This window comes from Panthera uncia, chromosome C2, assembly GCF_023721935.1.
Source record: "Panthera uncia isolate 11264 chromosome C2, Puncia_PCG_1.0, whole genome shotgun sequence".
NCBI classification, from domain to species: domain Eukaryota; kingdom Metazoa; phylum Chordata; class Mammalia; order Carnivora; family Felidae; genus Panthera; species Panthera uncia.
Genome location: NC_064810.1, coordinates 33,714,812 through 33,740,782, shown reverse-complemented (window position 1 = coordinate 33,740,782; position 25,971 = coordinate 33,714,812). Strand labels below are relative to the sequence as shown.

Here is a 25,971-nt window from a genome sequence, read left to right as displayed (position 1 = left end):
CAATATAGAAATCAACTAATATTTTCTGTTCTGTTTGGTCAACAACGATTATTTGAGAATTTGAGTTTTAGGAGATTTCATCATTTTTAGACGGGAAGTGTATGTGGGAGGCTGACTTATTTTTCTAAAGTAAAAGCCTTAGAGCTTCAAGTTAATTCATTTCTATCTGGAAATTTTTATAAGGAACCTCTGGTTGGACTTTTAAAAGTTTCTATTGTTAAATAAATAAATAGTCTCTATTGTTTGCTAACTTGAGGTTAACAAGCCCAACCCTTTATGCACCAGATTTCACCCGTATGGACTGTACCCTTGGGTGTATTCCTCTCCTCTTAGGATCACAGAAATTTGTTAATATTCCTAAACTGTCTGGAAGTGACCTTCCTGACCTGAGGGACTGCATTGTGTCAGCCATGCCACAGGCCAGGTTTCCTGAGCGGACTTTGCAGGCATGATATCCATAAGTAAAATCATCCTCAGTTGCTTAAAAGCAACTGGTCCTCCCTGACTCTGTGAACATTGTCCACAAATATAGCCATCCTAGTAAGGCCTTAGTTGCAGTCAATTCATTCAATTATATCCTGAGAAAAAGATAGAATCCATGAATGTATGTAAATAACTGTGTCACCATGTAAGGAGAGCTGAGGTTTTAGTGTGAGATTTTTTTAATGTTTCATTTCATTTATAAAAGCAGTTAATTAAGTTGTTACAGTCTAAGCTTAAATAGAAACTGAGAGGGCTTCCTTGTATGTGTGGAAATGAAACAGTTTTCCAAACAGAGAACCGAAATAAAAGAACATCTCTGAGTTTATGCAGCCAGTCCTATGTCATTAATTCGGTCCTAAGTCATTAATTCTAGAAACCCACTGCATTCAAGAACTCTAGTAACCTGACTCAGTTTACTGCTTTAGTCTGGAAATTGTGTAAGCATTGTCAACTCAGAGGCTGTACCTTTGAGTAGAGAGCGTCAGTAGTTTGAAGTACTTAATAAAGTCCTTTACCTGAGACTATCCTTCTTTGCCAAAGACAGTTCTAGCCTGAAGCGCATAACAGAACCTTCAGGCAAATTTCAGAGTAAAACGGTCTATCCACAGATGATGGAGCTTAATGGTCCTAGTTAAATAAATGTTGATAACTTTTAAATAAGAAAGGTCTGATGCAAATTCGTAATAAGAATGATTTCCTGAGTCTTGGTGTATATTCCATAATGGTAAAAATGGGTCTTGGACAGCCAGGACATTAACAAATCTCAGTAACTCATAAGCTTTGTGAAATATATATCCCTCCTAAGACAGGCTGAGCATCTGTTCTGTTTTGGAAACTCTTCCCATAGTAACAATAAAGAAACATAATTGTTTCTAACACCTCTTTCTATAAGGCCTATAAAATGAGCATATTTGTGGTATCAAATCTAATCTTGAAATTATTCTTTGATAGAGAACTAAGATCTTTGACGTTTTATTCTTGTGTCCTTAAAACAAATGGCTTCTAATGTTTAACACCAGTATAACAGCTATTTTTTTTTATTCCATCTGTCTTATTATCTAAATCTAGCATTTCTGTGCAAACTTTAAAATCAATAATCTCCGAGTAGCTCTATAATTTCTGATTATTGATGTTGTTTTATGAAGTCTTTCCCTATGAGCTATCATGACTTCAAATATTTTCTTTTTCCATTTCCTGATCATGTCACTGTCCTGCTTAATGGCTTCAATGACTAGTGCCCTCCAGCTGACCTGTAAGTCTCGCATGAATGGTCTCCTGTGGGTCTCCCTGTTGATTGCTCTGCTCCAGCCAAGCAAGCCTTCTTTCAGTTCACTGAATGTACCAACCTCCTTCCACTCTGAGCTCTATACATTTTGCAGTTCTCCTTTCTTGAAATCATTCCACTCAAACACCCCCTCCCATACCTGACCAAATCCTTCCTCTGCAAATCTCATTGCCTTGGGGAAGCATTCCCTAAAGCCTCATGCTACACCAGTTTCCCCTGTTACACATTTTTATATTACCCCATCCTTACCTTTCATGGCACTTAACAAAATTACATTTGAAAAACTATTAAATATATGACTCCCTTGGTAAATTTAAAACTCAGTGAAAATAGGGGTCATCTGTATCTTATTCACTATTATATCTCCAGGAACTAGTCTGGCATAATATCTAGCAGCACATCACAAGGCTTCCACATTTTTCTAAAAAAGGATATCAGGTAGATGTATATGTATGTAATAAATAGGTAGATGTATATATAAATAAAATATTACCTTGTAATATTTTTAGCAGTAGTTCATTAGCTGCAATCACCAGTTGTAGTTGTAAGTAGAGTAATTTTTTTTCAAGTGGCATATAAGAAATTAATATTTAAAAAGATCAATTTAAGAAATTTTTTTAAGACTGAGGAGCAATCTGGTTGTTTATTCATATTTTAGGCATTTTTAAACTTGTTAGCTTTCTGGAATTTTTTTTTTTTTTATTTTCCTTTAGTAGAAGAAGAATGAATTAAGAAAAGAAAACACATTTTTATAGTTTTTTTATTAAAACATTGTACATAAATTCATTAGGCACTTAGATATGTATTCTATTCATCACAAATCATTAAGGCCAATACTGACTTTTTTCAGAATGATACCAATTTGGCTGACTTGTTTTGTTTTGCTTGTTTTTTTGCCTTATATACTTCAATTTTGAATTTCAACAAATTCTTTCACTCTGTTTAAAGCAGAACAATTTTGAATTTCAACAAATTCTTTCACTCTGTTTAAAGCAGAACAATATTTGCTGTGAATTTTTTATTTGCTAGATTATTTTTTAATTAGTTATGAATAAATACATTTATATTTCTTATTCTTCTACAATGCAGTCATGAAAGAATCAAATACAGGAGAGGGGAGCAGGGATGGTTAAATTATTTTCAAATGTTTTATATTTTTATATCACTGATCATACAAGAGATAAAATAATAAATATGAATAAAAGTAAATTTATATTGGCATAACATTCTATACTTTCTAAAGCATTTTCATATGCATCATCTAACTTAGCGCTTTCTTAGTTCAAAAGAAACCTGGAGAGAAAGTTAGACAAGTATTAAGGTGTGCTAGGTCAATGTCACAAGTCCCATTTTGCTGCAACTGTAATTAACGAAGGTAAAGAGACACAACTAATGTTGTACAGCCAGAAAATGACAGCAGCTTGTCAGTTGTCTCTTTCTTCTGATTTCCAGTTTGAGAATATTTAAGAAAAAAAAAAAAAAAGAATCTATGTCAATATGTAGATTAGCCACCAAAGTATAATTAATGAATATCTTTTAGGAAGAGGTAGATCATAGTGGTTAAGAAAACTATCTGAGTGGGATCCAAGATTTCTAGCTGTGTGACTTGTGTAGGACGCATTACCATTCTGGGCCTTTGTTCAGTGGTAAAATGGAGCAGCGCCTGCCACAGAGGATTGTTTTGAAGGTAAAGTGATTTAATATAGATACAAGACTCAGAATATTGCCAGGGGCACATAGCTCATAGTTAACTTTTATTTAAATTAAGTTTCAATTAAAATTAACAATTTTGGGGGCCCGTGAGTTCGAGCCCCGCATCGGGCTCTGTGCTGACTGCTCAGAGCCTGCAGCCTGTTTCAGATTCTGTGTCTCCCTCTCTCTCTGCCCCTCCCCTGTTCATGCTCTGTCTCTCTCTGTCTCAAAAATAAATAAACGTTGAAAAAAAAATTTTTTTTAAATAAAAAATAAAATAAATAAAATAAAATTAACTATTTTTAGTTCACTATTTTTAATTAGCTATTTTTAATATTTTTAGTTATTCCATTAAATAAATAGGTCCCAGATACTGATGTTCCAATTTCATCTAAGAGCATTGTTTTATAATTTTGCTTGATGGTACGTTGTTTAATATAAAAGTTTATTAAAATGTTTAATTCATTTCCTCTTTAAAACATCAGTAAAATAAGAATTCTTTGTTAAAAATCAAATGACATTTTCCAAGTTGATATATGTGGTAAATTAAGCCATTTCTGTAGTTAGTCTCACTAAGACTAAATAATACATTTTTTTTTGTTTTCAATTCATAGTGACATTCATTGAATATTGCTACCCAAATACCTTATCTTTCATGTATGAGGAGGTCTGAGGGTAACCTCAGCTAGTTTTAATTTCTAGGATGATTTCTAGGATATATATTGATTGGTTAGCATTTATTATTATCTCTTATATGGCGTTTGCATGTTAGTTTGTGCATTAGATAAAACTTAATACGTTTTTCTGACATGCCTGTACAGAGAATTTCTATGTACACAGAAGCAGAGAGAAAGAGAGAGAAAGAAGGCAGATTAACTTAAAGCAAATTCAGTTTTAAAAGTTAGTAAATTTGAGATATGTATCAATTTAAACTATAAATTTAACATATTCATAACACATTCTAGAATGTGTTTTAACACAATTTATAAAATTCCTTCATTCTTCAAAGTTTATATGTATCTACTATGTACCAAGTGTTGCTAAGTGGAAGATATTCTGAGTTGAAAAATAGCTCTTGCCCTCAAGGTCTCAAAACTCAAAAGGGAATGCAGACAAGTAAACAGACAAGTGTCTTTATACTACCACATGTATTAGATACAGTGATAGAGATAAGTAGAAAATGTCATATAAATATGTAGGAAACTGGGTTAAAAGATTGTCGGTAGAATTTATGAGCTACTTCAGTTAGATTAGAATAGAAAGGCACAAGAAAGCTCTATAATGAAATCAGTAAGTCTAAGTAGGACTAGGTCATTTTGGAATAGTAAACCTCAAATAAATGAAAAAACTGGGGTCTAAGGAAATGAAATGAGTGATCATTCATTGATTGGAAATTTTAATGAAAAAATATGGTTGTCATCACTTTAAATTATCATGAATTCTTCAGCAAGGAAGACCCGGTATTCATGATTGAATGGCTTTATGGTTTATTTTTTTTTTTCCCCTCTGTTTATAATATAACTGAAAGAATACAGATTAGAAAAATAAGATATAAGATTATTGGTAATCTATATGGATAAACCTTTGCTACCATTATAATCATTGGTTGTTTAAGAATGCTTAATAGATAGGGGCGCCTGGGTGGCGCAGTCGATTAAGCGTCCGACTTCAGCCAGGTCACGATCTCGCGGTCCCTGAGTTCGAGCCCCGCGTCAGGCTCTGGGCTGATGGCTCGAGCCTGGAGCCTGTTTCCGATTCTGTGTCTCCCTCTCTCTCTGCCCCTCCCCCGTTCATGCTATGTCTCTCTCTGTCCCAAAAATAAATAAAAAACGTTGAAAAAAAAATTTAAAAAAAAAAAGAATGCTTAATAGATAGTTTAAAAATAAATATAAAAAATATCTGCTATACATATAAGATAACCTCAGTAAGTATATGTTAATTGCATGTGGATAAACTGCTAAAGCTATTCAAAGGAGAAGTGAGGATAAGGATATGTTTTGCCCAGTTTTCTGGTGACTATTTGGTTCTTTTGGAAGTACTACTGTTTCCTAATCCAGTCTTCTGAAAGAGAGGGAGTAGTCACATGACCTCACCATGTGACTTATCAGGAATTGCTATAAAGAGGTGTGGGCAGGCAAGTACATGTGCTACTATGTTCAGTGATCACAACACTAGGGAAAAACCTCAATGGGGGTACAGTGCCGCCCCCCTTATCTGCAATTCTGCTTTCCACAGTTTCAGTTTACCACCCAGTTCCATCTGGAAGCAGATGATTCTCTTTCTGAACCTATTGTCAGAGTCAATAGTAGCCTAAGGCTGTGTCACATTGCCTACTTTCATTCACCTCATTTCATCTCATCATGTAGGCATTTTATCATATCACATCATAACAAGAGGAAAAAGCGTTAGTACAATAAGATATATGAAGAAGAGGCTATATGAAGAAAGAGTACAATAAGATATATGAAGAAAGATATATGAAGAATATATTGCTATAATTGTTCTCTTTTATTATTTGTTATTCTTGTTAATCTCTTATTGTGCCTAACTTATGAAATAAATGTTATTATAGGTATGTATGTATGTATATATAGGAAAAAACATAGTAGATGTAGGATTTGGTACCATCTGTGATTTCATGCATCCACTAAGACTCTTGGAAAATATCCCCTGAAGATAAGGGGAACTACCACAGTATTAATTTCATATAATGCCAAAATAATATCATTGATAGTATTTTTTATTAAAGACTGTTTAGAAAAAGAAAAGAAAGTAATTAATTTTAAATATAAATGTATATAAACATTTCACCATATCAAGTAGAACATAAATTAAAATCTAAGCATTAACCACATACCTTGCAGATTTAAAATATTGGCAGAATGTAATTTTAAGAATCAGCTATACAAAGTAAATGAAGAAAATTTAACCCTAAATTTGAAAATGAAATAATATCATTTAATAGTTTTTTAAATGTAAATTTCAAAAATAAATTGCATTAAAATGTTGCCATCACTGAATTTCAAGCTGGTTTTGGTGAAAAATGTTGTGGATTTTCAGAAAGCTCTCTGTAACCCTGTCCTAGACTAGGCAGTGGTAAAGAGAAAGTTACCTGAAACAACTAACTCCAAATATTTTCTTCATTTTCAGGTAATCAGGTGTCTTATGGAATAGCTTTAAGAAAATCTTTTCAAATACCTTTTTTTTGGGGGGGGCGGGTGGGGAGGATAGGGACTGCAAATCTTTTTATTGGGAGCTTGCTGCCAGTTTTGTTTCAAAGGAAGTTTTGTTTTCCCCTCTGATTTGACTTCATCTACTTTAGTTTTATCATCTATAGATAGAGATTCAAATGCAGAGTGAATGCATCACTTTCAGTACTGGCATGTTCGTATTCCACTTGTTCAGAAAGCCTTTGAACTAAAGTAAGAATTATTCTTGCAACAGAAGCTTTGCTTTCTCGGTTGTCATTTTCTTCCTCTTGGGGATAGTGTTATAGAAGAACATTTTCTAAATGAGTACACCTTCATTCAATTTGAAATATTAATGCTGCATATAACTCTCTGGGTATATCTCAACACATAAATGATTCAAATTTCTCATTTAAAAAATACTGAACTAGCAGAGTTAAATCAACAAAACTAGTAATGTTTCACTAATATAACACAGCACAATAGTCTAGAAAACTGAAAACCGATGTTGTAATCATAAAACACAATATTCCCCATGACATCAGATGTTAATGCATAAACTGAAATGTCAGAAATAATCTGGAACCGGTGAGACTCGAACTCGTTGGTGTGTTTGCTCATTCATTCATTCAAGTTAAATTCATTATTTCCATGTCAGTTTCTGGATAGAAGTGTAAGTTGTTTGTAAGTGGAGTTGTGTGAAGTCAAAGAGTTCAGGCTTGCTAGCTTTATACTCTCAAGTGAGGTCATCATCTGAGTGTGGAAGGAATAAGTGACATTTGAGAAAAAAGTAGAAGCATGAAATACATCACTCCAGGTGTGCAAATACGAAGGAACCATAGTAGGATATACAGGTAATATTGAATGATATTTTTCAGATTTGTAGTCAAGACTATAAATTGAGTCAGCCTTTTGATTGTGTGACTCTTTTTCTAGAAGGCATGGTTAATCATGAAGGATTTTGTCAGGCATCTGTCAAAAAGAGGGACAAGTTTTGAAAGTATTAGAAAATAATTCATATAATAGAGAACCAATAAATCACTGGTTCTTAAAATTGGAATAATGTGTGGAGTTTAAAAAAATACTAGAAATTGTGATTGAATTGGTCTTGGGCATAGCTTGATCTTTGGAATTTTTAAAAGAGTCTCAGGTGATTCTTAAGGCTAGGAAGTAAAGAGAATTCTAAGATGATGTACAAGATATGGGAAAGTTCTCTGTTTATATAACAGAAATCATCGAAGGCACAAGAGAAGGATGTTGGGGGCAGAGAAGAATAGTTGGGACAGATGATGGTGGGTAGTGAGTCCAACTGTAAGTTAACGACCAGAAGGCTGGACTTGGACTTCCTGTAAGCAAGCAAAGCAAATACGATTGAGGGTGCTCCTGGAATTTTCCTGCTTAGTATCAAGAAGCTTTCTCCAATATATTTATATCAATAGGTAAAATTTAAATCAGAGCCTTTTTCTGCTTTTCTCTCACATGGTTTGCTCTATTTATGAACAAACTAAAATCATGACAATAGAGAGCAAACTATATTTTGTCCATAATGTGGGTCATCTGATATGTGTGCATGTGTTTTTACTACTTTCTTGTTTAGGAATCTCATTACCATGATGTTATTATAGTTTCTGTAATGAGTGATACCTGTGGAGAAAGAGGCATAATTACAAACTGGCAATTTTCTCTCTCAGCAGTATCATGAAATTTCTATTACTAAATTTGAAGAATTTTCTCAACATATTATATTGTATTTTGACATTTGAAATTTTGCGGGACATTCTTCAATGAAGATGCTACATTCTCCCTAAAGTCACGGGGAAAGTTGGGTGGATTTTGTCCTGTCAGTCTGCATTTACTGATAGCTACATTATACTTCAGTGTAAAATGTGTGATCTTACTTCAAATCTTCCATCTGTGATTGTTTAGTGTCAAACTTGTAAATTCTTATTTTTTTCTGATAGATAGGAATACAATAAAAATTTAAATGTCTTCCTGCTAAGCGCTGGAATTGAAGCAGTTATAGGAAGACAAAACACACTCTCCTGAACAGTAGGAGTGCTAATTTTTGGCATTTTCTCCTAGCTTGTTGGGGCAAGTTTACTGAATGTAACAAGACTAGTAGATGTCTCTAAAACTGAGCTGTGAAAAACTGCAAAATTCTCAATATGAGCAGTTGTGAATGGCACGAAGCCCTGTTTAAATGCTCAGAGACACAAATAGCATCTATTTTAAATGGCATAGACTTGAAAGTAATGGCTCCAGTTTGATTCACAGCACACTGATAACCAATTTTAGCTGGTATTCGATGAGAACTTACCATGAGTTTGACATTGTGCTAAGAGTTAAGGAAGTACAGCTACAGTTACCTAGGGAGCTTTAAATAGTGAAGCCTGAGCCCCATACCAACTATTTGAGCTAGAGTCACTGAGTGTGAGTTTCTAACAGTAATAATTTTTATAAAACTCACCAAGTGGTTTTAATATGTGGAGATACAACACAGAGATACACTCAACTGATTGAGGGAAATGGGGAAAAAAAAAAAAAAAAAAAAAGATTGGGCCAGAGATAGGTCCATACTATGGAACAGACAGATCCAGAATCCCTGGAAGTTAGCAGATGGAATCTCTTCTTGCTCTCCCCATGGAATTAAATGCCCTCCTCGGTCCTGGACATGTTCTTTCTGCCAGGTTACTTTTCACAAAAGAACCTTCAAATCTTCACTGGGGATCATAACCTGGGAGAAGAGTCACTTTCAAGAAACGTTACGTGTTCGCTTAATGGGAAATGCTTCTAATGTAACTTAGTGCACATTTTTCCTATTGCCTACTCACATTGACCAAATTGAGTACATCACACCTTTACAATAGGAAAAGAGCCTACTAGAAATCTGGATTTTGAGAGGAACAAAGAACCAACTGAACCTAACTCTCTGTTCTTAATTCTTTCAGCCTTGTTCTCAGGGTAGGATACTTATATGGTCCCTGCATTTCTTCTTTGGGGATGTGTGTAGTTGTCGGTGGTTGTCGTGTGTGTGGTGTCAGTGGTTCTCCCTGAACTGCTGTTCAGCTGGGCTGACCTCCTCCTGAAGTTCCAGATAGAGAGCAGTGGGGTGGAATCCACTGCAAGGTCTACTGCTATCTGGTCCTTTTCCTCTAAGCCCTTTATACCAGACAGGAACTTTTCTCTTTGGTTTATTTCTACAAATCCCTGCCAGAAAAGTGCAGATATTAATTATTGTCATCAGTTTACTTGTTTATTTTCATTACAAAGACTTGTTGGTAAAATAAAGTTTTTTCCGTGCACAACATGCTAATCTGTGCAATGTTATCCCTCATGTGTTATGAACTTTAAACCAGAACCTACCATCGAGGACATTGATCTTTCTCCTAGTGAAGGTCTATCATCATATCATCATAAAAAAAGAAAATTCCTGTGTATAGGAAGGCACTTGTTTTTCTTTTCATCTCTATCTCCTCAAGGTGAGGTAATCACAAATAGGAATTTCAACTTGGAGGCCACATGGCATATTTCCTAATTGAACAAAATAATACAGTAGGCCTGGATCTTAGAATAAGCCCCGGTGAAAGGAGCACTTTTTTTTTTTTCTTCTAAAATGAGTATCTGAGGGGCTCCTGGGTGGCTCAGTCGGTTAAATGTCCGACTTCGGCTCAGGTCATGATCTTGCGTTCCGGGGGTTCGAGCCCCATGTCAGGCTCTGTGCTGACAGCTCAGAGCCTGGAGCCTGTTTCGGATTCTGTGTCTCCCTCTCTCTCTGACCCTCCCCTGTTCATGCTCTGTCTCTGTCTCAAAAATAAATAAACGTTAATTTTTTTTTAATAAAATAAAAAAAAATAAAATGAGTATCTGAATTCTTTGCTCTTAGGCTAACACACACACACACACACACACTGAATATATACACATATGTATATGTAAACACACATGGATAAACATATACATACCACTGAATGGACTCACTATTTACATAGCCCTGGATTAGAAGGAGACCCCTAGTATATAAACCTCACCAGCTCCATTGTTGAGCTGTAGATGGTTGAGTTTGCAGCACTATCTACTTTAACAATTTTCATAAATACAGAAATTGTATCAAACCTTCTTTATTACTGTATTACCTAACATTTTGGAACAATTCCAAAACCTCACTTCATGAGCTTCAGTGTCTTGCCAGAGCTTCCCCTAAATTCAGAAAATCAGCTAGGTCCAGGATCCTCTATCACATTGCTTGTCTTTCTAAGAAGGGACGAATAGGATGTTATCCTAGGAGATGTGAGAAAAGATAAATTAATATATAATGGGCATTATACCTAGCCCTGAATTTCTAATTTAGTCTTATATCTTCAATTAAGCCTTCTCCCAATCCAACCCAAAGATCTATTTAAGTGATAACCCCATCTTATTGATGGAATCTTCCCAAATGAGATGACAGTAAATGAATAGCATCCCACTCAACCCACCCCATCCCATGGTATGTATTTTCTTCATGCTTCAAAATAGTTCTTCTGTGGTGTTAGGCTCTTGAATTATTTGCTACCTTCACTAATTCCCTCCTTTCCAGTTTTATTACATAGTAAGTTTTATTATTTGGCTCATAGTCTCTTAGCATTTTCCATAGGTTTCTAGAGGTTTTTATGAAATTGTAGATCTTCCTTCCAAAAAGAATTGATCAGAAAGTTTTGTTGTTGTTGTTGTTGTTGTTGTTGTTGTTTAGCTCAAAGAGTAAATGCTGATTCTTCCAGTACTATTCAAGCGGATTGTAAATACCTTATGACCATAGGATGCAAAATGTGATTGATTCTGCATTGCTAGAGCTGGTGAGCTATGTGGTTGTGAGTGCTCTAAACACAAATAATCTGCTGTGGCACCCTTTCTCCTAAGCTACTTGCCAAAAGGAGACAAGAATTTAAAAGATAAATTCCTTTGTCTCTAAAACTTTAAATCATTTTCTGAGTCTTACCTTACCCCAGCTTACTCCCAAAACAAAGCAGGAAGGTGAACCATATACAATAATCTCCGTTAATAGTAAAGAATAGTAATTTATATTTTCTAAGTTCTTTGGAAAACATAGTCTTTTTTATTTTTTTCACTAGAGAAACATAGGTTTCTCTTTGAGAATATATTTTCCTTGAGGGTTTGCGGGATGCGGATTATTTGAGTGACTTGTCTTCATTTGACATGTTATTGTCACATTAGTGTCTTTGAGCATACTGTTCTTAAAATAGCTACATCTTGAACATTTACCCTGAGCAAGGCAGTATGCTAAATGTTTTACTTATGTCATTTAAGTCTGAATTGCAGCCCTGCAACCCTGAGAAGTAGGAATGATTCCCTTCATTTCACACATGAGGAAAATGAAAGGTTAAATCTTTAATACAGGAGTCAGAATTTGAACCCAGCTCTGTCCGCCTCTAAAACACACTACCCCATACAAGCCAGTATTATTACTTTATCTGAAATGAATGCTGAGATGGGTGGTAGTGTTGGCAGATCTCTGACCAGAGACATTCATTCAAAGGACATGAATCAAAGAGGAAAACAGCACACCAAATTTCATGTTGTGTGGTGATCTATAACACAAATCAAGGGAGAAAGTGACCTATTTCCAAATTGTGAGCCAATTTTACAAATCACTTGTTAGTCCCCTTTGCTTACAGACAAAGCAGACGGAGATAAGTGTGTTAGGTGACATCTGTTACCTGAACATTCTGCACAGAGCAAGTTCTGGAAGAACACTGAAATGATAGGAAAGGAAGGGTTTGGGCTGTCAGGAGAGGCTCACTGTGGTGAGAAGGGTTGAGTTGGAAGTATCCCTTTCCTCTCTATCCTGATCCCTCACTGGAGTGGTACCTACACAAAGCTAAGAAGGTGAAACTGAATGAGGGACCCATTAATTTAGAACATGAGTGGTAAGAGAGAAGGCTGTAGATGGAAGCGGAGGCCAAGTCCTAGAGAGCTAGTGAAGGGTTTTATAGGAGATTGACAGAGTCAGATCCACAGTTTAGATATGTTACTCAACTAAAAGTGTGAAAGATAGATTTGAGGGGCAGTCACCTCAAACTAAATATAGCACTGCGAGATTTTCTGCTACCGGAATTCTTTAAAATTGGTTTAAAATTGTAGGTCTAAATTCTTTCCACACTGTTCACATCACTGTGTAAATTAGATGTATCCCCTGTGCATGGGCTCAAAATCATTTACTTCATTTTTTGAGTAATATTTTTCTGAAGATTATGAAGAAAATAAAGTGGACATTTTTCAGGGCCACACAGATACTAGCATCATTCAGATTATTAACTGAAATGAAAGAGATATTTAATGGTCAACTCTCTCTAAGTTATGTAATATTAAATAAAAATAACATTATATTACTTAGGTAAGTTATTTTCACTGCATCCTCTGTAACCAAACACTTAGGGTTTTTTGTCCTATGTGGACCATTTAAGAGATGTGTTTCTTTGGGTGAGCAAGTTTGAATCAACCTGTGCACTTTATTTCATAACTCAAAAATGCTCCAGGTGTCTGATTTATGTAGTTTTAAAAATATGTGGTAGTATAGGTATAACTCACATTATACTGTAACTACCATTTGGAAAATTTTTCTTCAATTTAGAGTTCAGAAAATGAATACTTTGGGGTGTAATTGAAAACGCTTTGTTGAAGAGCGCTGTGATATAGTAAAGAATTATCACCTGATTTATCTTTCATGGAAACATTTTCATATAATAAAGTTGTGTAAGTAAGTTGTACCTGTAGAAGCAGAAACTACAAATGAAAAAAGAATAATAGTGTAACTTTAAAGCATAACTATACTTTATATAACTATATTGTAGAAATTTCTGCAATAGTTATCTTCCCTTTAAAAACACATTAAAGAAATCCATTGGCATTTAACTAAAAATCTTAAACTATTATTATTAAAAATATAAGTCAACATTCAATTTTTATAGAGGAATTTTAGCTTGGGAGAAATCACCCAGAAACAGCTTTGCAATTTTGTTTGCACACCATGGTCTAAATGGGCTCTTATGAATTACTTTCAATAACATAAGATGATAGGTATTTGATCTTCACCAACACACCCAAAACTACTCTCATGGAAAGGTCTCATTTTGACATTTGCTGAGATGACCATTTTGTGATGGGGAGATGAGATGAGAAAAATAAAAGTTTCAAAATCTAGATAATCCATACCTTTTCGATCCTTTAATCATATAGATGTCATGCTTCATTATGTATGGGTCATGAGTTAAAGTTTCATGTTATATTTAGTAACAAACTGATAATGTGGGTAAATAAATTTAATATGTGCTTGTCACACTGAGTTATTTTTGTGGTCTTGCCTTCCCACCACACTAGTCAGCCTTAATAGCACCTTTCCACAAAGAAAACATCCAGATATCGTGGATTATCATTCCAATAAATTATCTATGGTTTAATAAAAAAAAAGTTAATTAAGGTATGTGGTTAAAAAGTCACTCCACATCTTGTATTTTCTTAACTTTCCTTCTGCTTTATTATAATGTAAAAATGTTGTGCACTTAAAAATACTGTTTTGAGGATCAGCTTATTTTATCCCTAGCTTTAGCCTTAAAATAGTAGTATGGCATGAGAACTTAATTATCACATGTTGAACATATAAAAATTTATAACCCTGGTACATTTTAAAAAATCCACTTATTGGCTTGTTGAAAGACATTTTATTTATTAAAGCAAGAGTCTTCTGAAAGCTCTATGAACTAATAGTAATCTCTGTGTGTGTGTCTTTTAATTTGGAGACTTATTCTTTCTGTATGTGGGTTCTCCTACAAATGAGGCCAAATAAATGTCAGCAGAATAAATAAAAATAGTCGAACATGTTCTTTTGGTTACAAAGTTAGAAAGCTACTACTATGATATTTGCTAGTTGATCTCAATATTGTTGGAACCAGATCTTTGGGACAGCTCCTGAAGAGAGCTTGATGGAACTAAATTCCAGGGGGTGGCAATCACATGGCAAGGTAGGATCTTTTTATATGTTCTTGGAAGATATATAATTAAACAATTCCTTGACTACCTTACACAGACAATGTGCACCTTTTATACATAGAAACCATGTATACCCATTTCCAGCAACATGTCTAGCTGCCTGGTTTCATACACATGCGTTTTTCACTCATTTTCAGTAGGAGTGATATCATCCTGAAGGGAGTAAAAATTGATTTTAGAGGAGGGCAAAATATAATTAATAATAATCTTAGATATTACGATAGTTTTTTTTGCCCTCCAGAGCATCGCAGCATATAAACACATACACGGTAGATCTGTAGTATTTAAATTTTGTGAGGTGGAAGCAATTAGAAAAAAAAAAAATGTCTGAAAAGGCTCCAGAGTGAGTGTGGAGTGGGGGGCAATAATGACAAAAAGGTTGAAAAACACTAAATACTGTATTATTCATTGTCACCCCTGGGGCCTCCTACTCAAGTATTGTCTACTGGGTTCTGTTTCTTAAAACTGTCTCCAAGATAATCATTTCAGTTTTCTGGTTTGATGTGTACATTCTACATGTAGGATAGACAGGTAAGACTTGAGTCCCAGTTCAGCCATTCCCGTGTGACTCAATGTTCTATCGTGTAAAATAAAACGAAGACTTTGGCTTCTTATTTTTCCCAACAGGTATTGATGAGTTCTTATTCCCTTGGAAAATATTTCTCAAGTAACTAAAAATGAACAGGTTTAAGTTTTAAATGTTTTTGAAAGTGAGGGGTGGGGGAGGAATTCTTCAGTTGCTGCCAGCTTACTTCCAACTTAATTCTTTTATTCTTTGCTTTTTTTCTCTTTCCCCAGCCAGTATATGCTGCCCCTGACTAAACGAGGGCAAGAGTTGCCTGAGCAAATATAACATCAAAGGCCAAGACAGCTTAAGATAAAGAGAGACAATTTTTAAATTCTAATTTTCCTTCCTGTAGACACCCATCATTTTTTTAGTAAAAGCAAGGATATCCATTCATATTTAATCAGTTGACTGTAGGTCACATGTTTAAATTAGAAACAGTTCTAATATCTCTATATTATTATAAGCATATTGTGAAAATTAGTTTCTTAGAGAAGAAAATACTATAATCATTATACACATTAGCATTTAACATTGAAATCCATTTGTATAAACAGTCTTGTTTCCCAATATTTTCTATTAATGTAAACTTGGGTACACAGAATACTTGTTTTCTTATGAGTCAGGAGTATTTTCCTAGTGATACCTTGTTTTATATTGGAAAGATTAATTGTAAAAGGCAAATATAATTATTATGACTTACTGGTAGAAAAAAATTCTTTTTGCATTTTAAAAATAATTATCAGTATATTTGCTCTTTTCTGACCCTTAGCACAAGATATTTCATACCAAGCAGCATTTCCTCTGGAAATTGATGATACACATTAGTGACACCCAAGTTGTTTTTGTTTTTGAATTGTTCTTAAATAAAATGTTTCCATTTGCAGTGCCTGGAAACATGCAATATCCATAGTAAGCATTGGACTGGAGTAGTCCTTTTCACCATGATTTTGATACACACTTTTTAAAACTGTTTTGATAGTTATAATAAAATAAGAAATGAATCTGAGACAATATCAGAACAAATTTAAACACTGCTTTAGAATGCACGTTTTACAGGGTGCCTGGGTGGCTCAGTTAAGTGTACAACTTCAGCTCAGGTCATGATCTCACAGTTCGTGGATTCAAGCTCGGTGTCAAGCTCTGTGCTGGCAGCTCAGAGCCCAGAGCCCGCGGATTCTGTGTCCCCATCTCTCTCTCTGCCCCTACCCGCCACGGGCACTCTGTTTCTCTCCAAAAAATAAATAAATAAATAAATAAATAAATAAATAAATAAATAATAAATAATAAATAAATATATAAATGTATAAATGCACGTTTTACAAATTGAGGAATAGGTTACTAACCTTTGAAGCTAATATCTGTTTTCCCTCTACTACTTTGCGACACTTCGTGATGTAGTTATGTGTGCTAACCCTGCTTTCTCATATTTCACACTCAGGTGTCTTGCCACCCTCTATACAATGGGGAAACTCTGGTTTCCAAAGACATCATTGGCTTGCAGATTTCTGCACCCACTCCCTGAACTTTTTTTCACCTGATTCTGTTGGCTTTCCTTGTGTTTTATCTTCCCTGCCTTCTGTGTTCGACCAGTGGTGCCTCCTCTGTCTCTTCCACAGGCTCCTTTTCGTCTTGTTTCTCCCTACAATGTTCATGTTTGCCCAGTTGTTGTCCTGGGCCTCTTTTATGTCTTCCCTAGTCTTTATTTCTCAGAAAGCTCATCTACTTTGAGACTTTGGACATCTTTTTAATGTAGATAATCCTGAAACCAGCAACTCAAAATTCAACCTTTTGTTGTAAGCTACAAACAAATTTTGAAGCTACCTGCCTGAGATCTCTATGTGGTGTCTTGCAACTCCTCAAAGTCACTGGACCCAAAACTGAAATCCTCCCCGAACAAATTTTGATGCCTTTTTAGAATTGTTATTACTATTAGTATTATCATCTCTTTCCAGTAGCAGGTGGTTAAACTGTAAGATCCATTTTAGTTGTTCCTTCCTTTTGCTTGTTCTTAACATTCAGCCAGTGGCCAAGTCACAGCATCCTTTTTATTCGTGTCCTTTTTCCCATATGCACTCCCACATCATTTTCTATGTGTGTGGCATTTATTTAGACTTTTAAAGTTTTAACTTATTTTCACATGCATGATTTCACTTAGTGAAAACTGCAGAGTCAGTATCCTTTTTATAATGTTGATTTTGAGCCAGTATAACATAATGGTTAAGAGTTATGTTTGGAGACACTGCCTAAATTTTAATTCTGGCTGCTTTACTTCCTATCGGTGTCACCTTTGCCCATTACTTAATCTTTCTGTGCCTCGTCATTATCATCTCAAAAATAAAGATTACAGTAATGATACCTATTTTACTGGGCCCTTGTAACAATTAAAATATTTAATGATGATAAGAGTTTTCAGTGATGTCACACATGTAATAAGTATTTGATAAATCCAAGTTATTATTTTTCTTTAAGTGTATTTATTTGAGAGAGAGAGAGAGAGAGAGAGAGAGAGAGAGAGACAATCCCAAGCAGGCTCCACACTTACAGCACAGAGCCCAAGCTGGGCTCAAACCCATGAATCGTGAGATCATGACCTGAGCCAAAGTCAGACACTTAACCAATTGAGCCACCAGGCACCCCTGATGAATCCAAGTTCTAACTATGTTGCAAGTAAGGAAAAGTCATATGCTTGAAGTTATATATCATAGGTGGAAAACAGAGTCCGAAAATTTGTGTCTTTTATATCTATATCCCATGCTTCCCCTGCTGCATGACACAATTTTGCCTATTTTCTAAAGATAATTTCTTTATTTATTGGATGGCATAATTTATACTCAGAAAATTATTTGAAAGCATAAAAATGAGCAATAGAATATGTAGTTTTGTAAGTCAGTAGAGTTTACTTTCTTCGCATGTTTCATTCTGTGCTCCACTATTCCTATAAGGTTTTTTTTTTTTTAACGGATCCCAGGAATAATATTAAAGCAAATATGTACATATTCCTAGACAGTTGTTTAGAATGTCTGATAACTTATGAATATTTAAATATTCATGAGTCTTGACATCTGTCACTTGGAATGTTAAAAGTTTCTTTTTTCCCCCCAAATACCTGACACATTTAATGATTCTTTGTAAAACTTCAAGAAGTTTGGAAAAACTTTGACAGTTTGTGAAGGACCCAGATAACTATTATGCCATAATTTTGGTTGCTTATTTTAATCTTGTTTTTAGTATAATTAGAGTCTCTTGGATATTTCTTTACCCTTTAGGCAAACTATAGCATTATTTCTGAATAGTTTTCTTTATGTTATTTAAAATTTAATACACTATGTTTATTTCAGATTGACTTTAATATGTTCTTTGCAAATAGCATACTTTATATTGTTTCCCTCTGCACTATACAAATACTTTCTAACCTGACAAATGGAAGTTTACTTAGGTATCTGTCACACCCTTTGGCCTTTTGGTACAATTACGTTAAATTCACTTAACTGTATATCTATATGTAGAAACATTTCACTGTATAGAATGAAAGGCACAAAACTGAAATGCTGCCCTTCCTATATAGTCCAGTCAGAGTACCAAACACACTTCCCACACAAGGAAGAAGGAAGAGGAACAAAAAGTGAGTATCTCCCATTTGAATTAGCTCTTTTCAAACAATCTTCTCATAACAGTTCTGCTTGTGTAATGCCTGAAGTTCCAAAACCTCCCACAAAAGACCACCAGAGTCGTAAGTCAAAGCCAAGCGGCAAGGGTCGTTTATTGCAGGTTCGAACCTGGTCCTCTGCGCACTCGTCGCCGGTGACACAAGAGGCCACGAATAGGGTTGGTATAGCGTTTTTATAGACAGAGACAAATAGCACAGGGGAGGTTTGGGAGGTTTTTTACTTGTGGCGGGAGGAAGAAAGGGGGAAGGGGGTAGGTGAGGAATGTGCTAAGCAGGCAGGTTTACAGAAGCGAGAAATGCCGGTTAGTTTGTATACAATCACTCATTCCATTACATATCAGACTACATTTAGGAAGTTTTACAGCCCATTCTACAGCGGGTTACAATCAGGAAAGGTCTCACAATGCTCATAGCAAACAGCAAGCAAAACAGACTTCTCAGCAATTGTATTTCTTATCAAAGATCCATAATAAGCAGAAAAGAGAACCTAGCTTTAAACTAAGGCAGGGCTGTCATTTGGATTCAAAGCTGTTCCTTTCACTTGTATATTATTGGACAAAATTTAGACACAGAGCCATAAATGGAACTTACAAAATGTGTCTTTTCTTTAAAGCAGTTTATCTAGCTAAAAAAAAAAAAAAAAAACAAAAAGAAAGAAAACAAGAAAAAAATGTTTCTCTGACTGAAGGAGACATACATTTCTGACACGGGAGATGATACTTAAGCTGGTTGTTGAAGAATAGACAGGATTTCTGGAGGCAAAAACAAGCATTACAAGTCAAGGACTAACCGGAAAGAAGATGTACAGACAGGAAACATTGGCCATGATCATATTACCATGTGTCATCTGTTTGAAGCAGTATCTGTAATATTGGGACATAAAAGTCAAAGGAGAGCACAGAAACTTTACTCATCCAGGGACAAATAATAGTGATGAGCATTTCTAAATGGAATAGTTTCATGAAATTGTTGGGTATGACAAAAGTTAAACACAAAATTAATTAAATTACTAATGGGTATTGCTTCATTTCTATGTTCTTTACCAAATTGTTTCCCTCATTTAGAATTTTAACTTGTATGGAAATGCAGAGAACGATTCAGACCAATGGAAAATGTTATGGTTTATGTGGAGAGTGATGGAGGTGGTGGGTACATTGTATCAATCCTCTCTGGGACATTTGTGTATGATAATTTAAATATTACTTTTAAGACATTAAAATGACTTATGTAATTTTGAACCCTCTCTTTTAATTTCCTTCAAGACAGTTGATAGACTGATTCACAACCTTGTCATTATTATATATATATATTTTTTGATTCAAAACCAGTGTTACCCAGAGCAAAGAAAGAGAGAGAGACAGAGACACCTGAAGCCAGTCAGTGCAAAGACTGAGAACTTTTCTTCTTACTGGGGGAGGAAGTTCACAGTGTTTCCCCGCAAGCCATCATGCTGCTCTGGAACTTTTTTCTCATTTTTTTTGGCACCAGTGGCCTGAGAGGAAGCAAGAGCTGACAGCAGGGAAGCAGAGAAGGCTAACTGGCTGTTGGCAGGAACTTGGAGCAAGGGAAGCATCTTCCAAAGGCAAACTGATACTGGTCCTTTGATTAAGTTAAGCAGGTAGTTAAGTGTCTCTATTAGGGGGTTGGAGTTGCCGGCTGCAGAAAAAAGGCTGTGGGGAGGGGAGACTGAAACCTTGGAAAGCTTCAGCAGACTGTGCCTTGAAAGAGCCTGAGGTTCTTGTGCTCATCTAGCCTGGAATGAGACCAGGATTGAATTAAATTTACGTCACTTGTGCCATACATGAGGATTTCAGTGAGCGGTTTCTTTCCAGTCTCATTTCCTGTGGTTATATGCTTCGCCTTGAAATGTCTCTACTTAGCTCTCGGTAATTCATTCGGGAAATCTGTTCATCTCTATTACTATGGATGTTTGCAAAAGGCACCAACTCTGACTCAGTGGTAGCATATCCCAATTATAGGCAAATTGTAGGGGAAAATAGCACAATTTGACTCCATTACTAAACTTTTGAGTCTACACCTAAAGTTAGAATAGCCACAAAATCGCATGTGTATAATCAATTTTGTAATCAGCCAATATATTATTTTTCACATTCCTGTTTTCTTGACTTGTTTTCTACCACCTAAAAAGGTGTGGAGTCTTTCAGCTGGTACCCTATTCACATGCAAACCGTTAACACTGTTTACAATCCTATCCATTAACAAACCATTTTCTAAGGCATTTGTAATTTGCTTGCAAAAAGTCTGAATTCAGCTAAGATTGCATTACTCAAACTCTTCCCATCTCTTTCTTAGTGTGGTTTATTCCCCTGCTTCTCCCCCCTTACAGAAAATGTTGGGTCCTCTGCTTCCTGCAGCTTCAAAATGGTTTCAGAATGAATGTCAAAGCCCACTACCTGCTGCTATGAATTTTCTTAAGAAAATAATGTCTAGTTTTTTAAATATTTTTGTATTTTTGCCTAAAAGTGACAGTTATTCTCTATTTAGTCTTATTTGTTTTGTTCATTGTTTTATTCTTGGTTTGATTACACCTTTATTATTTATTTTAAATCAAAACTGTGCCACAAAAATTGCATGTAGGTCAAAGTATACATAGCAACAGAAACCATTTGAAATTCTTATTGACTTGGCTTTCAGAGTAGCCAATGTACAATTAGGTAAGATAATAAAAGGGCTATAAAAACATGGTTTATCTTTTCTCTCCTGATTTACATCCACTCTTCCCCCTCCCCCCATGGTGTGGATAGGCTCTGCTTTATCTACCCCTCCCCACCCCTTAGGGATGAAGTTTCGGGGTGGTGGGGGGCTTGTGGGGTGGTCCAGAGCAGACGGCCAAGAAAGAATTCTTGGAGACATCTTTGGTGCAAAAAGGTGATTTTATTAAAGCATGGGGACAGGACCCTTGGGCAGGAAGAGCTGCACTGGGGTGCTGATACTTAACTCAATATATACCCTCAGGTTGGGAGGGGGTCAAGGTTAGGGTAAGTCTCTAAGGAATTTTGGAAGTGAGGTTTCCAGGACTTGAGGGGCTAACTGTTGCTAGGGAAACACCATTTATCATAGTTTAATAAAACCTCAGTCATGAGACCCCTCAGATGCATATGGGGGTCCATAAGCTTGGAGCATGATTGCCAGCATATATCCCAGGGCAGTTGGGATAAAGGAAGTACATTTACAAGATCCTTGAGATTGGGACAATGTTAAGCCAAGGTTCTCTTTTGCCCCCAGCAAAATGTCTTCATCCAGGCAGCTGAGCTCCTAGAGGGAGGTCACTCTGCAGGTTTCAAGGACTTGTCAATGGACTGCAGGCAGTAAGGAATTTTAATTTTTCATTTGCCTTAGTTTTCCACATGGCAAGCACTTAAACCCCTTTCCTTTGTTCTTGTGTAGCCAGAAGTGTCTGAGGAATATCACACATATTCCACCTTGGTGGGGGTGGGGAGCAGCCTGTATTTTGCTCTCAGCTTGCCCTAAGCTCTCTCATCGTTATTAGCTTCCTCGGGTTTTCTTATGACCCTCCTAAAGACCAATTTTGCAATCAGTAAGGAATCATCTGTTACCCACTTTCTTTATTTGAGTCCTTCAGCTTTGAACTGGGTATTCAAAAGTAAGCTAAAACTTACTCTAAGTAATATATAGCCTACTATAGGAAGCAGACATGATTTCCTTCATTTTCTTCTTTCAACACATTTAATAAATCCTTGAATGTGTATTATATATGCCTGCTATTACTTAAATTAGGCAGTAACGATAAGAGGTGAAATTATGGTGTATCTATCCTTCGTCTATTAAGGAGACAGGCAAAAACAAAACAGCGGATACAACACCAAAAAAATCATAGTATTCAATAATTGCTTCAATAAGGAAAAATATATATCTAAGTGTAAGTGGAAACTCAAGCACCAAAGCTTTCCTGCAGGATATTAAAGGCCTCATGGAGACCAAATAACTATAACATGAAGTAACATCCAGATAGCAGAACATGCAAGGCACAAGTCAGTAATAAATTTACTTTCTTTGTAAACTTGATAGTGAAATTGGAAATGCATTCTTACACATCTTTTTATACTTTTTTATTATCTTCCCTAATGTCTGTACATTCATAACAGATTTCCAGCTAATGTTGCTCAAATCAAGTACCTAGAGCCAGATACCCTAGAAAGAATACAGACAAATCTAACTTTGAATACCAACCTTGACACCTAATACATGCATAATCTTAGAAAGTCACATTATATTCCTGAACTATTGTCTGAAAATGGGAATAAAGTCCCCTCCCATATTGAAGGTTTTTGTGACTATTATTTGAAATAACTTCTAAAATTCTAGCATAGAGTCTGTGTATACAGAGGGTTCTCAAGGAATTACTGTTGCTTTTATTATCTTAATACAGTTTTATGATTATGTTTCATTTATTTAAAATGTTCTTCCATATTCTTGATTTAAATAAAAGCATGATGAGATAAGTCCTTACCCTTCAATATAAGAATGCTAATTCTTTAGCATAACTAGTAAGACTGGATTATAAGTGTGTCTTCATTTATTCTACTACATGTATATGCAATATAAAGTTATCCTTATATTGTACATATGAACATTGATAGTTAAGAGTGTTTTATGTTTGTTTTATTTTGACAACTTTCTTATCAAAATGCTTAACCTAACCATTTACTTCATCCACTATCCCATGCCTTGCTGATAGGAATTTACTCTTTATAGCAATTGTAATCATGTAGATAAGTAGAGGGATTGATGGGTTTGGCTATTGTCCACCCATAGTTTAAGTTGGAATTTTTTTTTTTTTTTGAAGTGCCCAGAGCTCATTTGGCCCTTTCTTCAAGACTTTTTATGCATAATTTATCAAGGAGAAGATTGGGGAGAGCAGAACAGAAAAAGGGTATCCACCAGCATTGCTACAATGGTTCTAACTTTAAGCACCATTCCTGGCCTCTTTCAGGGGTGTGGGTGGTAATACTAGATGGAAAGGGAGAGCACGTATGGTGTTTGACTCAGGTCACCGTCCCCTTTACCTAGGACACTAACGACTAGAATTTCTCATGTATTTTATTCAAAATATTAGTTGGTAAATTTGTTGTAGGAATTCTAAGAAGATCTAATAGTATACTAGTCTTTTTTTTTTTTAATGTCTTAAGATATGGTGCATTTTATATACTATAAAACACCTCAGAATTTAAAATTTATGAGTCCAAAGCTTACGTATAGTTAAGGCAGACCATTCACTCCTAGGTATTTAGTTAGATACTCCCTGTCAGAATATCCTAGAATAAACAAAGAGGAAAAATAAAGCATCTAATACTCAACATACAGTTTTCAATTCTTTGGTTTTACTGCATACGTCACACTATTGCTCCCTTTCTATTCACAAATATTCTGTCTTGTTACTCAGTCTGTTTGCTATAGGACTTGAGATTTTAGTTCAACCATGACTCCTGTTGCTGTTGACCACTATTTCCTCAACAAAACCCTCCTTCCCTGGGGCCAGTCTCCAGTCTCCCCCACTACCCCTAGCCATGACTTTCCTCTTCTCTCTCTGGCCCTTCCCCCTCAGGTTTCTTTCCAGACCCCTCTTCCTTTGCCCCATGGTGCCATGTGAGTGTTCCTCGGGCTTTGTCCCTTTATGCTCTTTTTCCTGCATGTTCTTCCCGGGCAATTTCATCCATTCCCATGACATCAGTTACCCTGTATGTTTCTGAAAGCCATATACATGCCTAGTATGCAAAGACAGTTTTTATTTCTGAACACCACAGGTATTTTCTAGAATTCACAGATTAGGTTTCTAAGACGGCCACTCCCCACTTTGCCTGTCCATTGGCATAGTTTCGGGCCTGTCCTCTACCTTGCTCTGCCTCCATCTCAGTGCCTCCATGGTTTCCTTTTTGCAAGGGGAGGTGGAGGACTTGGTGGAATTTGTTGGCATTCTCTCCTTTCCTTTCCTACTACTCTGTTGTTTTTTACTCTTATCCTTTCACTTTTTTGAGCCCTGTCCTCCATACCCTCTCAAAAGGAAATATATATATTTATACTTGTTTAATTTTGTCTTTCTTCCCTGTTAGGTTGTGAGCTCTATGAGGACAGGGATCATGCTGATATGCAGTGAGCATGTTATCTGATGCACAGGATACACTTTAATGCTCTTAAAATTATAATCAATCTGGGTACCTGGGTGGCTCAGTTGGTTATGCATCTATGACTCTTGATTTCAGCTTAGGTCTTGATCTCATGGTTGGTGGGATTGAGCCCCGTGTTGAGCTCTGCACTGACAGCACAGAGCCTGCTTGGGATCCTCTCTCTCCCTGTCTCTGCCTCTCCCCTGCTTGCTCACTCTCTAAATAAGTACACATTATAAAAATTATTTTTAAAAAATATAATCTTGTGTTGTAGGTGAGCATATGACCAATACAACGAGTCCTGGAGCTCAGAATATAATCATTGATTTGTACCTTTTAAAGGAGGAGTGTTCATGAGAGAGGTTCCACGGGGGGATCCCTGAGACCTAGAGACCAAACTAGGTTGAGCGTTTGACTTCAAAACAGTCTTCAGGACATTGAACTCTGTTTTTACTATTTTCATTAGGACTGTACCATATATACATATTTACATGCACTCTCGTATGTATTTATACACATATTATATTTATTTAAAGTGTATGTATAAATACACTTGGCATCAACCATGAGTTACCTAAAATCCACAGCACAGAGGCTGGGGTGGACTGTAATGGTAAATCCCCAGCACCACTGCTGAGTTTTATTCTGCTTGCCTCTGTTGACATACCCTCTTCTCGGTCTGATTTTTATAGTTCATTTCTGTGCCTCAAAAGAGATGATGTTAGATCTTTAACAATTGTAGAGGGAAAAATCCAACTTTAACAAATATTAAGGGAGTCTCTGTTGTAGGTATAGTACAGTGGAGCATGCTATGGAGGGGGATAAAAAAAAAGGGGGTGTGGCACCTGCCACAGAACCCAGAGATCAGAACCATCAGAACCACATTGATCAGTACCAAA

At 35.8% G+C, this 25,971-nt stretch overlaps 1 protein-coding gene across 1 annotated transcript in view; it reads left to right on the top strand.

The window, feature by feature from the left end:
* The window catches only part of GBE1 (1,4-alpha-glucan branching enzyme 1), a 267,235-nt gene that overhangs the window by 197,015 nt on the left and 44,249 nt on the right, over window positions 1–25,971 (top strand). The gene's annotated exons all lie outside the window — the stretch shown is intronic.